Source organism: Petaurus breviceps, unplaced genomic scaffold (genome assembly GCF_028583685.1).
Source record: "Petaurus breviceps papuanus isolate PSGF00001 unplaced genomic scaffold, PetGlider_PUasm1.0 567, whole genome shotgun sequence".
Taxonomy (NCBI): domain Eukaryota; kingdom Metazoa; phylum Chordata; class Mammalia; order Diprotodontia; family Petauridae; genus Petaurus; species Petaurus breviceps.
The window spans coordinates 1994725-2011113 of NW_027186383.1; the positions used below are offsets into that span (position 1 = coordinate 1994725).

The 16389-nt window shown below is 42.4% G+C and overlaps 1 pseudogene; it reads right to left on the reverse strand.

The window, feature by feature from the left end:
• Positions 1-4592: 4592 nt before the first annotated feature.
• Positions 4593-14747, reverse strand: LOC138173168 (high mobility group nucleosome-binding domain-containing protein 4-like; annotated as a pseudogene).
• Between the last annotated feature and the right edge of the window lie 1642 nt (positions 14748-16389).

A 16389-nucleotide genomic window follows, 5' to 3' on the forward strand; every position in this document is an offset into this window, starting at 1 on the left:
CTGTATGCACCGTCCCCCGCCCCGGGTGAAACGCATGCCTCACTCCGAGCTGCATCCAATCAGAGCTGCAGCAGTGAGCGCGTCATCCTGTTCTTCCCCAGTGACTTGCTTATTGAAGAAAGGTACATTTTTTTTGTTTACATTTACCTGTTTATTAAAATTGCTGTCAATGTTCATTAAAATAAGCCCTCCCCTGAAAATAAGCCCTCTGGTGTTTTTCTGTCCAAAAAATTTTAATAAGACAGTGTCTTATTATTGGGGAAACATGGTAGTCTTCTCATTTTTCAAATGAAGAAACTAATGACCTGAAAGAGACAGTAGCAATCACAGATCACTCAGCACATTGGGAGTAGTGCCTGAGCCCAAGTCCTGTCACCTCATGCTGAGTCTGTCTTCTTGCTGCTCTACAGTCCTGCTGGGAGCTCCCTCCAACTCTTCTTGTTCCATTTACCTCATTTAATAACTTAAGAATGAAATCAAATGAATTTCTAGAAGTATGCAAGTAGCATTGAGAACCTAAGCCTTTGCACAGTTATTCCCATACTCTGTGCCCCCTATATTCCAGATAGTTCTGATCTCAGGTATCATTTCCCCTGCACCATCATTCACTTACCTACTAAGCACTGCCATCATTTGGTTTTGAAATGAGTGAGACTTTCGTATTCCAAAGTATGAGTACAGTCCTAATTCAGGTCTCAGAGTCTCAGGTTCTCACTACCTCATAAACTTTATTGAAGTTGCAATCCTGGTGGCAAATAGGGGCTGTAGTGAATTAATAGCAAGGTTTAAAGGAAAGTGGGCAGAGAAACCCCAGGGATGCCACGTGCAGACTCATCCACCACACACAGAGAAGTGGGAGGAGGGAATCAGGCAGTGAAGTGGGCCACCCCTCCCCGACATTCTCATAGAGGTAAAAGAGAACAGAGGGGCAGGGTCAACCCAAGGGCAGGGAGAAGGGTCCTGGGGAGATTCATACTGTGTGGGCCACCTTCCCCCTTCTCCAATATTCATAGAGATGAAATGTGGTCAAAAACTAAGATCTATGAAGTCGTTCCCCACAGGTTGACAAATGCTAGCCACAGCTGTATTATTACACCAGAATTAGACCTTTTGCCTTATAAATGATAATAATAATGAAGTTTATGGATGATTTCATTGGCTTGGCTATTTCTTCCATAAACCCAGCTCACAACACCTTCTATGGCTTAGAAGTTGAACTTGGTGAGTTTTTATAGCCAAAAAAGTTATCATGGATAACTCAGGTATAAACTTCTCTTCCATTAATTAATCTGGACCATGAAGGGTAAACACAGAGTGTGGACCATATCATGAAGTCTGGATAGAGCCTGCCAGAGCATGAGGCCCCTGTCTTGGTTCTTGAGAGTCCCAGGTCACTGACTGACACTGGACTGAACATGATGCAATCACTGGAGGAGCACATCAGACAAAAATGAAAATCATGGAAGAATCTGGGAGGCTTTAAGCACATAGATCATGGTCAGTGACTACTATCCCTTTCAAAGTAAAAGTTCTCTGGGCAAATGATCAATAATCAATAAAAATCAATAAACAGCAAACACGTAAGTGCCTACTATGTGCCAGGAACTGTACTATATTCCAAGGGCACTAAAAGAAGTAAAACCCCTCCCTGACCTCAAAAAGCTCACAATCTAATGGGACTGAATCCTACTGAATATCATTATTATTGACTCTAGGATAGCAAGTCATCTAGACCCAGGACCCACATGTGCTCATGAATCTTCTAAATCACTTCCCATCTCTTCAGCATCCTTGTTTCTGATTACAAAGGTTTCCCAGCCAAACCTTTAATGATACTTTTGAGAATTTCCCTAGGAACTAAAGTCCAGTTCACTGGACTAGGAGCTTTTTGACTATGGTCCTACCTGCTGTCACTACCAGCTCCTTATTAGTAATTTTTATTCTGTCCTTTTAGATTCAAAGATCTTTCTCCTTGGTCAAGAAAATCAAAGGAAAAGAAATAAAATGGCTCACATTTATATTGTGCTTTTAAATTTGCAAAGAATTTTACATGTGATAGCTCATAAAAACCTTGTTGGGTAGATGTGATTATTTACCCCATTTTGCAGATAAGAAAACTGAGGCTGAAAAAGGTTAAGTGAAATGGCCAGAACTACACAGCAAGTACATGTTTGAAACTCAGGTATCTCTGACTCCAAGTACAACACTCTAACCATTGTACCACCCATCTTCCCATTAACCAACTCTACCAGTTAGTCAGTCAACAAGCATTTATTATGTGATAACTACTAGAGATCTAAAGAAAGGCAAACAATATTCCTCTCTGGGCAGACACCACCTAAAAAAGCAGGTATGAGCAAGATACAAGGTTATCAGAGAAGTGACTGGTAGCTAGAGTGGCCAGGAAACCCAAGGTGAGAATTGAGCTGAATCTTGAAGGACATCAGTGGGGTCTGGGAGCATTCCAGGAATGAGGGATGGCCAATGAAAAAGAACGGGTTGAAAATTGAGCATCATATTCAAGAATCATCTAGAGGCCAATAGAAGAGAAAATAAAAATGTATAAACAAGCTGCAGACAGAATTACAAAAGAAATAATTAAAAGAGGGGAGACAGCAGACATAAGAGGACTTGGGAAAAGCTTCTTGTAGATGGTATTTTAGTTGGGACTTAAAGGGAGCCAAGGGAGGTCAGTAGACAGAGATGAGGAGGGAGATCATCCCAGACCTGGAGGGTAGACAGAGAAAGTGCCCAGAATAGAGAGATGGTTGAGTCTTGTCTGTGAAACAGCCTGGAGGTTGGGGTCATTGGATTGTAGTGTATGTCTCATACAAGTAAGGTGAAATGCTGGATAGTTGGGAAGAGGCTGAGTTACGAAGGGTTTTGAATACAATTAGAGCATTTTGTGTTTAATCCTGGAGGATAGAGGGAACCACTGGAGCTTATTGAGGTGTGTGTGTGTGTCTTTTGGGGGGGAGGGAGACTGTGACATGAGTGGACCTGTATGTGTTTTAGAAAAGTCACTTTAGTGGCTGAATGGAGGACGTGGCAGTGTCAGAGTCAAAAAGAGGAAATACTGAAGAAGGATTATAAAGGTGAAATTAATGACCTTTGACGACATATCGAATACAGATGAGTGAAAGATGATGAGGAGCCCTGAATGGTTTCTGGTAGTTCTAGTGATAGGAAAGGCAGGAGGAGGGAAACACTTGGGGAAAAGAGAGTTCCATCTTGGACATGTGGAGTTGAAGACATCGACTGGACATGTGGTTCAAGAGGTCTGAAAGATAGTTGGAGATGTAAGACTGGAGGTTGGCAGAGGGTTTGGGGAAGGGTAAGTAGATTAGAGATTCATCAGAATAGATGTGACAACTAGATCTCTAGGAGGTGATGAGATCATCAGGTAATGTGGTATAGAAGGAGAAGAGGAGAGGGCACAGGAAAGAGTCTTGGGAGATGTCTACAGTTAGAAGACCAAGAAATATAGAACCAGGCAAGAGGGGTGTCCCAAAAACAGAGAGAGAAGAGCACCCAGGAGGAGTAGATGATCACAGTGTCCTCGGCTGCAAAAAGGCCAAGGAGAATGAGGATACAGAAAAGGCCACTGGATTGGGCAACTAAGAGTCACTTTGGAGAGAACAGTTTAGATGAAATATAAGATTTGAAGCCAGATTGTAAGGGGTTAAAAAAGGTAAAGGTGAAAAAGTAGAGACACCCAGGCTATGATCAGTAGCTGTATACAGCAACTCTCAGTCTCGCCTCCTACCAAATTACATAAAGTCACTATAAAACCCGGTCTTTGTTTTATAGTTTAAACAGAAGTTTAGAGTGAAGACGTTTCATTGAATGAATATTGTTGTTTAACAATTTTTCACAAGTTCCATTGAATAAATATTGTTTAACAATTTTTCACAAGCCTTCCCCTGACTTTGAGGGAAGGAAAGGAAGACTGCAAAATCCTTGATTAGAAAAAATCCCCATTATGGAAGGAACTGTGGTTCTTTTGGGGAGGCATTTTAGGGACATAATTCAAGTCCAGATTGCCTGAAACACTGGTATGCAACACAACTGATTTGGAGGTGGGAGAAGAGAGGAAAATGAAGTCAGGTCCTGGTAAGTCCCTTTTTTGAAGGAGTAAAACTTATGTCAGACCAGGAAAAAACATACATTTTCAAAGGTATCCTCTCCTACCCCCAGACAGGCTAGGACTAGCATCAGTGTTCATATTGATGCATATAGGGTGTGTGTGTGTGTGTGTGTGTGTGTGTGTGTGTGTGTGTGTGTGAGTGTGAGTGTGAGACAGACAGAGACAGGGAGAAAGAGAGAGTAATATCTCAGGGAACCTCCTATTTCAAAAGGAGTCCTCTCAAAAACTAGGAGGGGAAGAAATGCCTACCTATTTCAGCCCAACTTCTGAGACACACAATCTATGACATCTTCCACACCCTGACCCCCAAAACACCAACAAAGCATTCTCTGTGCTAATGACATAGCTTAAAACAAATTCTCCATTTTTGTAAAACAATCGATTTAAAAACACCATTTCAAGCTGTGCAGTCACCAGAAGCGCAGTTATCAAAAAGCCCCACAATTCACTTGGCATCTCCAGTACCTTTAGTTTTCAGGGCCTGGTCTGTTTTGGCAGTCCTGTCTTCGGCAGGCTCACTGCCATCCATATAGAGATCGCTCTTTCCCCTTCTCCCTTTTGGCCATTTCTCTCCCTTCTTTGCAGATGCCTCTTTGGGTCTGGGTTCTAACTTTGGAAGGGCCAGGTTGGCAGACAGTCATGTCTCCTTTATGGCTCCTCCTCAATCTTGGTCCCACCTCCCTTAGCTTCTCCCTCAGCCTCTCTTGGGCAGTGGTGATGGTAGCAGTTGAGAATGACTGTCCCCCAATCTGGGGATGGTCCTAGGCACCTCCTTCAAGATGATAATAGTTTAACAATATACAGAAGGGAACTGAAGGATGTTCAGCAGGAAATGCAGACAAGCAGGAAAGCTTTGAAAGTAAGTTGTATATAATAGATACCAACATTTCCCCTACACTCCTCTTTCTCTGTTCTACTTTGTGTGTGGAAATGTTTTTCTCAGTCTATCTCTGTCCCTCTGTCTCAGTCTCTCTCTCGCTAATATTCATAAAATTCAGAATATTTTTTTAATTTAAAAATTAGGTAGCTACCAGAATGCCACCTGAAACACAATTTTAAATCCTGAATCAAACCTGGAGCTTCCCAGGACCTTTAAAAACATAAACTGAAGGTCAGACTGGAAGGAAGAGGTAGGAAGGCATCAGAACAGCAGGGAAATGTCCTGGAGTCGACATATTAGAGCAAGCAGAGAATAAAGAGCCAAAGTCACAGTGACCTTTCAGAGAGTCAGACTGTGTTGAAATCCAGTATCCACGGGCTGCATTTAGTGGACATGAACATTTTGTAGGGAAACTGTCAAGCATTATGAGGGTGGGGGATTATGCCTTCACAACTGGCAGGATGCCCTAATAGCACGAGGGTAGAAAGGACTGAGAGGCCTTAAAATATAGTTTTCAAAAGATCAAGCTGGTAAACTTTTCAATCCAAGAGGCAAAGTGGGAAACATGGAAAAAGGAAAGAATTTGGACAAAGGGTTTCAAAGTGAAGTGAATACGTACAGTTAGAGTTTTATCTTGCGCAGCATATATGAGTGGTCAGGCAATAAGCATTTATGCCCCACCACTCATGTCCCTACACCACCCCAGGGAGGCAGGCCTTCATACACTGGCTGTACTATGGCCATGGAACATCAAAGGCTCCATGGAGAGGCTCCAGCTTAAAAGAATCGTCTCATACAGGACAGGGCCTACTTGTACGCAGCTTTTTGACTGCAGGATGTCCATAAAATCAGTGATGCCTCCAAATAAAGTCAGGATTTTAACCAAACAGGGAAATTGCAAAGGTCAGTGGGGACCAGGAGGCTGGGGACCCTGCCATTTCAACCATAAGCATGGATTATGTGCTTATTACTTTGTGCACAACACTGAGTGAACTTGGCCAGTCCATGCCTACCAAGGGCTCAGGGTATCCAGAGCTGATCTGCTTTTCACTTCAAGCCATACATTGGAGATTCATTTTGCTGGTCTCTATCCCACGCACATCATTTGCCAGAGGACAGAGCTGGTTTAGATGCCATTGGCAGTTTCCAGGAGCAACATCCACACATTCTTCCCAAGAGAGGCAAATCTCCCTTTGGCCTCTCTGGCAGAATGAGCTTGGGTTTGTTTGTTTTCAGTTATTTTCCCACAAAGTGCCTGCTCCAAGGGCAGGGTCAAGATGGCACAGTAGAAGCATGACCTCTAAGTGGCTCTGGCTTCCACCTTCCCCAATCCATGTAAAAGGAGACTCTGAACAAATTTTGGATCTGCAGAACCCACAAAATGACACAGAGAAGTTAACCTCCCTCTGAGGACAGCCTGCCAGGCTGGCAGGAATTGGCCAGTGCAGCACTCTGCTGAGGCTTTAGCCCCAGGGGGACCTGACCAGCCACCAGCCAGAGGGACTCCAGATCAGCAGCATCTGTGGCCTTTTCCAGATTTATCAACACATAGATGTGAAGGACAAAGTGAGAGGTCAGTGCAGTCTGGACGTTGGGACCCAGCAAGTGGGAGTGTGTGGCTTTTGCCCCCAGGGGGAGAAGCAGCTGAGACGTAGGCAAAGCCAGGCCCCTCATGTGGCAGCTTCAGCTCCTGACCTAAAGAGTCTAGGGGACCAAGTACCAGTCTGAGGGGTAATCGCTCTTGCTTTAACCTTCTTGGATCTGGATTGCAGTCTAGGGTGGAGGTTCCGGGGGGTGTGTCCAGCTTGTGAGAGTATGTGGAGGTCTCAGAGAGGGAACCCATCTAATACCTCCGGCAGCTGAGAAAACTGCAGTGTTTGGGACAAGAGCTCCCCTGTCTGGTGTCAGAGTCCTATTGTGGCAAAAAGCCCAGGGCTCAAGTGACTGAGGGGGTGACATGACCAGGCAAAGGAAACAAAGAAGACAGAAGATTCCAACATTCAGGGGTGGCTAGTTGGTGCAGTAAGTAAAGCGCCGGCCCTGGAGTCAGGAGGGCCCGAGTTCGGTTCCAGCCTCAGACACTTAACATCCACACAAAAAAACTAGCCATGTGACCTTGGGAAAGTTACTTAACCCCAATTGCCCTCCAAAAAAGGCAAAAAACAAAACAAAACAAAAAAGAAGATTCCAACATTAGACTCCTATTTTGGGGACAAAAAGGAGCAAAGCATGAAACAGGAGGAAGACAGTGAAGTCAGAACTCCTGCACCAAAAGCTTCAAAGGAAAATATGAGCTGGTTATAGGCCATAGAGATAAGAGCAGATAAGAGAAGTGGAGGAAAAATTGGGAACAGAAATGAAAACAATGCAAAAAAATTAAGAAATGAGAGTCAACAGCCTGACTGAGGAAAATGACACCTTAAAAATAGACTAAATCAAATGGCAAAAGAGGCTCAAAAAGGCAATGAGAAGAAGAATGCCTTAAAAAGCCGAATTTGCCAGGTGGAAAAAAGAATCTCAAAAGCTCAATGAGGAGAATCATTGCTTCAGAATTAGATTGATGCAAATGGAAGCTAATGACTTTATGAGATGCTGTTAAACAGATCCAAACAAACGATAGAATAGAAGGCCATGTGAAATATCTCATGGGGAAAAAAAAACACTGACATGGAAAATAGATCCAGGAGAAATAATTTAAAAATTACTGGACTACCTGAAAGCCATGATCAAAGTAAGAACTTAGAAATTATCCTCCAGGAAGTTCTCAAAGAAAACTGCCCTGATGTTTTAGAAACACAGGGTAAAATGGAGGTTGAAAGAATCCACCCATCACCTCCTGAAAAAAGATCCCTAAAAGAAACTCCTAGGAATATTATAGCCAGGTTCTGGAATTCCCAGATTAAGGAGAGAATATTACAAGCAGCCAGGAAGAAACAATTTGAATATTGTGGAAACACAATCAGGATAACCCAGGATCTGGCAGCTTCTACATTGAGGGATTGAAGGGCTAGGAATATGATATTCCAAAGGGCAAAGAAGCTGGGATTAAAACCAAGAGTCACCTACCCAGTAAAACTGAGTATCATGTTTCAGGGGAAAATATGGTCATTCAGTGGAATAGAGGACTTTCAAGCATTCTTGCTGAAAAAACCAGAGTTGAATAGAAAATTTGACATTTACATACAAGAAGCAGGAGAAGCATGAGAAGGTAAACAGGGAAAAGATATCATAAGGAACTTATCAAAGTTGAACTATTAACATTCCTACATGGAAAAACAGTAATTGTAACTGATGAAACTTTTCTCAGTAATTGAAGGGAATAGAAATTATATATATATATGTGTCTATATATGAGGGTATATGGGCATATGAATACATATGAGAATGTGTGTATATATGTTTACAGGTATACATAGATAGATGGCATAGGACCAATTTATCAGGAAGGGATGATACTTAAAAGGTGAAATTAAGAGGTGAGAGAGGAATATAATGAGAGGAAATAGAGAGAGAGAGAATGGGGGTAAACTATCTCATAAAGAAGAGGCAAGGGGAAATGGTTACAATGGAGGGGAAGAATCAGAAGGCAAAAGGAATGGGTCAAACTTATTCTCACTGAATTTGGTTTGGGGAGGGAATGACGTACACTCTAAATAGGGAATATCACACTACAGGAGAGTAGGGGGGAAGGGGATGAGAGGGGGGATGATGGAAGGGAGGGCAGGCTGGGGGGGAGGGAAGTCGGAAGCACCCACTTTTGAAAAGGGACAGGATTAAGGTAGAGAATAGAACAAGTGGGAGGTGGGATAGGAGGGAGGGAAATATAGTCAGTCTTTTGCAATATATATACTATGTTATTGTTTTGCATTAGCTACACATGTACATCCTATACTGAACTCCTTATCTTCCCAGTAAGGGTGGGTGACAAGGGAGGAAGGGAATGAATCTGGAATTCAAAGATTTAAAATCAAATGTTTAAATATATATATATATACATATATATATATATACTATTATGAATACTATCTTACATGTAATTGGGAAATAAGATATGCAGGTACTGGGGCATAGAGATCCACTGGAGAAGTTGAAGGGGGTATGGGAGAAGATATGGGAGAGAGCAGACTGGAGGAGGGGATATGCTGTGGGACTGCTATTTGGGAGCGGTGGATAGGGGAAAAATGGGGAGAAAATTTGTAACTCAAAATCTGGTGGAAACGAATGATGTAAATCAAAAGTTAATAAAGCATTTAAAAAATGAAAAAAAAAAATAAGCAAAGTGCCTGCTTGGGGCAAGCATCTCTTAAAAGACAGGAGGAGACAGAGAAATGAGAGACACTGTAAATGTGACTTGGATTAGATAGCCTCTAAAGTCCCTTTTAAGCCCAGAGCACCAGGCCTGGAGTCAGGAGGGCCTGAGTTCAAATGCAGCCTCAGGCACTTACTAATTGGGGGATCCTGGACAAGTCACTTAATCTCTGTTTGCCTCAGTTTCTTCATCGTAAAATGGAGATAATAACAACACAAACCCTAGAGCTGTTGTGAGGATTAATAGAAATAATAATTGTAATAATTTAGCACATAGGAAGCACTACATAAACACTAGTCATTCTTGTTGTCATTGTGTCCTCTGTCCTTGAGGTGTTATGGTCTCATGGGGAGTTGGGGAGGTATGATGCTTAAATTACTGGAATATGCAGGGGGTGGAATTGGAGGTCCAGACAACATGTTCTCCCAAGGATGAGAGCACCGTTTGTGGTGGTCTGAGTGACTGGGAAAGAACCTCCATCCAACCTGATGGGCAGCCTTTGTGCCCAAACCCCCCCCCTCCTGCTCCCCTTCATGTTATTGCGAAGAGGACGCCCATCTCGAAGTCACCCAGGCTTACACACTGCCTGTTCCCGTGGAATCCTGTTTCTATTTTCCGTCAGATGCCAAGTCCTTCCAAAGGCCTTCCACCTTTGTAGCATCTCTCCTCTGACGCTGTTATCAGTCTGGGACAGGCCCTCCTCACCCCATCTTGGGCTATTGCTATAGACTGATATTGAATTCTCACCTCCAGTTTCTTCCCACTCCAATCCACCTTTCACTCAGCCCTTGAGTTCATCTTAAAGTGCAGAGTTGATCACATCACTTCCCTGTTCTATAAACCCCAGTGGCTCCCTAACACTTTCAGGAAGCAATAGAAAATCCCGTCTGGCTTTTAATGCTTCTGTCACCTCAGCCTTGCTCCTACCTCACTCCCTAATGTCATTTGTGATTCCTTGGGGGATACCACTCCCTCTCTCAACCACCAGCACTCCACTGCCTGGCTCCCACGTCTGCAGCTTTCTTCTTCTTTCTTTTCACCTCCAGGATTCTGGATTCCTTCAAGCCTCACCTAAACCCCACCTCCTAAAGAAACCTTTCCTGTTGGACCTCCTTGCTAGTGCCTTCACTTTGGAATAATCTCCAAGGAATCCTTCCTTTGTCCTGTTTGTATATAGCTCTTCTTTTATTGTTTCCCTCATTCAACTGTGAGCTCCTTGAGGGCAGAGCCTGCCTTCTGCCTTTCTTCGTATCTACAATGCTTAGCACAGGACCCAGCACATAGTAGGCATTTAATAAATATTAGACAATGGACTTGAAATTTGCCCTGCATATATTCTTGCAAAGAGAACATAATACGCAATGCAGTGGCCCCACTGAAAGCTTATTCCTGGTCTGGATTCCGTAACTGCACAGGTGTTTTATTTCCTCAAAGTCTGACATCAAAGGGCATCATTTTGAGATGCATGGCTGCTATTTCCATTTCTCCAGAGATATCATCAGGTAACAGTCAATTAAGATCAGAAAGTATTTGACAGACAAAAGATCAGAAATCATGCATTCCTCTGAAATACAGGACTGTCGGCAAAGACCATAAATTCTCTGTCCAGAAGTTATGCGTCTTGGAATAAAAAGAATTAAGTGAAGCCAGTCAGCTTTACTTTTCCCTTTCAACTCTGCAAGGCACTTCCTTTTCCTTTAAACTAATAGGGCATGGAGAAAGGGCCTTCACTTGCTTTTCTCTGGAGAAGTTGAGACAAAAGCAGTTTACCCCCTGCAGGAAAATCCTTGGCAAGTGTCGGTTTGCATTCCACTTAGAACTAGGTAGACACATTCCTCCTGATGGAAGGGGAACTCTTCTCATACAGAATGCCCCAGAGGAGAACTGGGATTTAACATCCCTGATGCCCACACCATCCTTGTGCCTTCTGCAGGGAATGGCCAGTGAATGACCTTCATTCATGGAAATTATTTTTGACTGGACTTTGTGATAAAGGAAAAAGTAAAGAGTGTCCACACTGATGAAGTCATAGATACATCTAAATTTTAAAAAGGCTAATAAAATAATAATTGTCAATTTACATAGCACTTTAAAGTTTAGAAGAAAATTTGCAAGCACTCCATCTTTTTTTTTTCCTTTTGGTTTCACAATAGCCCTCTGATGAATGCAGCGGAGGTAATTAGCCCACTTTTATGAATAAGGAAAATGAGTCTCCATACTTGCCCAACTGAGGGGCAAAAATGGTATTCAATTTATGATCTCCCCTAACTTGAAGCCAAGTGCACATTTCATTTCACATCTCCCATAGGAATGAGATTCCAGAAAGAATTCCCTTGTATTAGATGAGGGAATGCCAAAGGAATCAGTAATCTAACATAACTTTCATAAATCAGTAGTACCAGTATCCTGGGCTGAGGATGTTAGCAGAAGCCAGAGTCAGGTCATAGGAGAGCACAGAAGGAAATCCTCAATAAAGTGGTTTTCTTCTGATTCGAAATTCCCAGCTCTGTGACGTGAGCTTCACTTAACACGGATTCGAGCCCTTAACTAGCCTGTTTGGTCTTCAGTTTATTGAAAGTGAAAACCCTTCAGTTTATTGATGTCCCTCCTAAAACGGTATCACCCTTTATGTGTAAATACTATGCCCATTCTGACCTTATCTTGGTATAGAGTATGCGATGTTGTTGGTCTTTACCTAATTTCTTTGATTCTCTTTTCCAGGTTTCTGAGAAGTTTCTTTTTTATCAAATAATGAGTTTTTGTTCCAAAGTCTTGGATCTTTGGGTTTATCATAGATTACTATGATCATTTACTATAATATAATTTGTACCTAATCTATTCCACTGATTCACCACTCTTTTTCTTAACCAGTACAAGATTGTTTTGATAATTACTGCTTTATGATACAGTGTGAGATATGGCATGACTAGACCACTTTCTTTGCACTGATCCCCCTAATTTTTGGGTTTGGAGGTGAAGGGTTTCCTCACATCAGGCCAAATCCTTTTAGTCTCTTTGAAATTTCTACCCATGGTTATTAATTCTTTCCTTTGGGTAAATAAAAACTTGTTGAGTCCTTTTTTCAGGAGTGAGCAGCATCAAGAAAGTTCAGGGAGAAGTTAATATGCTGGAGGATGATGTGGTCAGTAGGAGGAAAGGCTGAAGAGAGGTCAAGGTCAAAAACTGAGGAAAAGCCATCAGATTTAGTATCTAATAAACCACTGGCAAACTTGGAGAGAGAAGTGTAGGTGGAAGAGTGGAGTCTGAAAGAAGCTTTCAAGGCAATGGGAAATGAGTGGGAGGTGAAGGGTGGGAGTTTGTTAGTGAAAGAGGAAAGAGATAGAGGCTGAGAGCTCAGGGGATAAGGTCGATGAAGATTTGGTAAGGATGGGGGGAACCCAGGAAAGACATCCTTCAGTGACATACAGCTGCCTTTCTCAAGTAGAAGTCCATATTCTGGGATAAAGCTTGGGAAGCAAGTTACAAAGAGAGCCCCAGACACAAGCAGCCTTGCTGACAACCCAAGCCAATGTTGGCTGGAAGCCTCTTGGTTTGGATTAGAACCTAATTCAGGCAAGACTAGGGTTAGGCTGACTCCTGGGGAGAATTCCAAGAATGGGGTCAGTGAGTCTGAGGGACAGTTAGATCAAGGGCTAGCTCCCATTGGCCTTTCCATGAAGATCAGGCTGACCCTCTGAGTTCTGCAGATTTCCTCTTCTGTTTGTTATTTAAAATCCCTATTTCCTTATATTTGCTTACAATAAAAAAAATCCACAAACAAGTGTTGTATGTTTATTTCAAAGAGGGCAGAACAGGGAAGTGGTGGGAAATTCCCAGCTTTTCAGAGCTTGGAAGAATTATGGAGCCCATCTCTTTTGGTTCCTTCTTTTGATAGTTCGTAAAGCTGAGACCGAGAGATAGAGAGTGGCTGGTCTGCTGGGATTCCAGTGAGGGTCTTCTCACTAGCAAATCTTTCCACTCAGGCCTAAACTTTCAATATTCTTTCCTATCCACAGAAGAGTTGGGTGAAAGGGTAAGTGGGTATACATGGATCTGGGCCTGAGATTCCCAAGTCAGAGAAAATGAAAACACTGTGCATGGGCACCGAGTGTGCAAAAGAAGTCCCCGTTGGTCCCAGCCTTTCAGGACCTATTATGATGTTATAAGCATTGAGATGCTTCCCTATAAAATGGACAGATTCTGCAAACAAGTCCAAAAGCATTTATTAAGCGCCTACTGTATGCCAACTTCAGCACTCATACTGCAAGGTTGTTATGAGGCTTAAATGATATGAAAAGAGATCCTGGGAGAAGGTAACATGCCAACTATGGGCAAATGAGTTATTGTCTTGGAGATAGTCTCAGAGGGAAGGCACAAAGATTCAGGAAGACTGGAAAAGACTTCTTGCTGAGACCTGAAGGCAGCCAGGAAATCCAGGAGGCCAACATGAGGAGAGAGAGAGTATGGGGGACAAAGAATCTTCAAGGCTTATGTTGAACCCTGTAATACCTTACTGTGTGGCAGTTCCAGCTCCCCCTTCTCCTCTGACTTGGGCCCAGGCCCTGCTGCAGCTCTGAGGTTGCCCTGCCTCTCCAATACTCTGTAGTGAAACCAACTTGCGCCAGGTTCTCATTGCACAACCCCCTAAAATTAGTCACAAGAACAAATATGAAACATATTTTCTATTCCTTTGAGTCCTGCATCCACAAAAGTTTCAATTTCTCATCACAGCAGGAGTTCACTGGCCTAGCAGAGTTCAAGGAAGGCTGGGGCTTCAAGGATTAAAGAAATGTTTAAGAGGCCATTTTAATTACTGCTGTTTTTAGGGGAAATGAACAGTAATTAAAATGCATTTTTTCCCCAAAGAAAAGGGCAACTATGTAATATAATCCCTGCAAATGGATATTGGGAAGCACCTACAATGACCATGTAGCCAAAAGCAGCCCTGAACAAGACCTGATTTGGAATGCTTCCAGAATTTAAAAGCCCAGAGACACTTACAGAGTGGGAGTATTTTACAAGGACTAATGATGCATTCCTTCCTGCTGATTTCTCCCATTTCTTTTGTTTCAGGGTGACCTAGAGAATCATGGGATTCTAGGTCTAGAGCTGGAAGTAAACTCAGAGGTCATCTAACCCAACCCCCTCATTTTCCTAGACTAGGATGCTTAAGGCACAGAGAGATTAAGTGACTTGTTCTGGTTCCCACACCTATTGACTGTTAAAAGTGAGACTTGTCAGTGACTTTGATGCTTTGGTTAATACTTGTTCTCCCCAATGGGGACATTCCCTCCACTGCAGATTGCCACCCACCCATGTCGTCTCGTGATTGCTTCTTGTTCAGTTTTCTCAGAGATCCCCTCTTGGATCATTGCCTTGTTGCTGCTCAATAAAACCATGAGCTGTGCCATGCAGGGTTACCCAAGATAGACAGGTCATAGTGGAGAGTTCTGGCAAAACTGGAGAAAGAAATGGCCAAGCATTCCAGTATTTTTAACCAAGAAAACCCCCTGGACAGTAGTAAAATGATTAAGGAGATGACATCGGAAGATTAGTCCTTCAGGTTTGAAAGTGTCCAGTATGCTACCAGGGGAGAATGGAGGACAACTGTAAGTAGATCCACAAGTAATGAAGTGGTTGGGCCAGAGCTGAAAGGAAACTCAGCTGCAGATGCATCTGATAATGAAAGGAAAGTCTAATGCTATAACGATCAATATTGCATAGGAATCTGTAATGTAAGATCTATGAATCAGGGCAAGCTGGAGGTGACCAAACAGGAGACAGAAAGATTAAGCATCAACATCTCAGGTGCCAGTGAGCTTAAATGGATGAGAATGGATCGCTTAAAAGAAATGGAGTAGCCAGCCCTTACAGTCAATGGATTGGTGAGTAAAGCAGTACTGAGGTATAATCAGAATATTTGTAGTTAATTCTTTGTCTTATTTTTTTTCCAAAGAGATCTGGTAACATCAAGAGGTCAGGAATTGAACTTTAAGTAAGAGTTGCATGAAGTTGTCAGCCTCACTCTCTCTTCCAGAGTCATCAAAGTCCTTTGCAAGATAAAAATCAAGATGATTGTCAATGACTTGGCATGCACTGGAAGACCTTGGTGTCTTCAATGTCCAACTCAGCTCTAAGCACTCCACAGCACTTATTCTGGCCACCTTTATGGCTGTTGGAAGAAATTGTTTTCATATACTAATTCTACCATGGGGAAATCATATTTTTTATTAATTTTTTTGTTTACTTTTAGTTTACAAGATTCAATTCCACGATTCTTTGAGTTTCAAATTCTGTCCCCCTCTCTCCCCTCCCCCCTACCCATGGCGGCATACAATCAAGTATAGCATCTGCAAACACTTTCACATCAGACATTAGTCAGGTACTAAAGACAGATTGTATCAGATGGAATAAAAAATGGTAAAGAGGAAATAAAACCAAAAAAGAAAAAGAAAAAGATCAGATAGTTTGCTTCAATCTGGATTCAAACTCAGTTCTTTCTAGTTCTTTTTCTGGCTGAAGACATCTTTCTCCATCATGAGTCTTTTGGGATTGACTTATATCACTGCATTGCTGAGAAGAGTCCAGTCTATCAAAGTTGGTCATCACACATACGTTGTGTCTGTAATTGTGTACAAATTTCTCTTGGTTCCACTCTTCTCACTCAGCATCAGTTCGTATAAGCCTCTCCAGGTAAATATGAAGTCCACCTGCTCCTTGTTTCTTATAGCACAATAATATTCCATTACATGCATATACCACAACTTGTTCAGTCATTCCCCAATTGATGGGCACCCCCTTAATTTCCAATTATTTGCCACCACAAAAAGAGCTGCTATAAATATTTTTGTACATATGGGTCTTCCTCCCACTTCTATGATCTATTTGGGATATAACCCTAGAAGTGGTATTGCTGGGTCAAAGGGTATGAAAATATTTATAGCCCTTTGGGCATAGTTCCAGATTGCTCTCCAGAAAGGTTGGATCCATTTTCAACTCCACCAGCAATGCATTAGTGTTCCAATTTGCCCACATCCTTTCCAGCATTTGTCA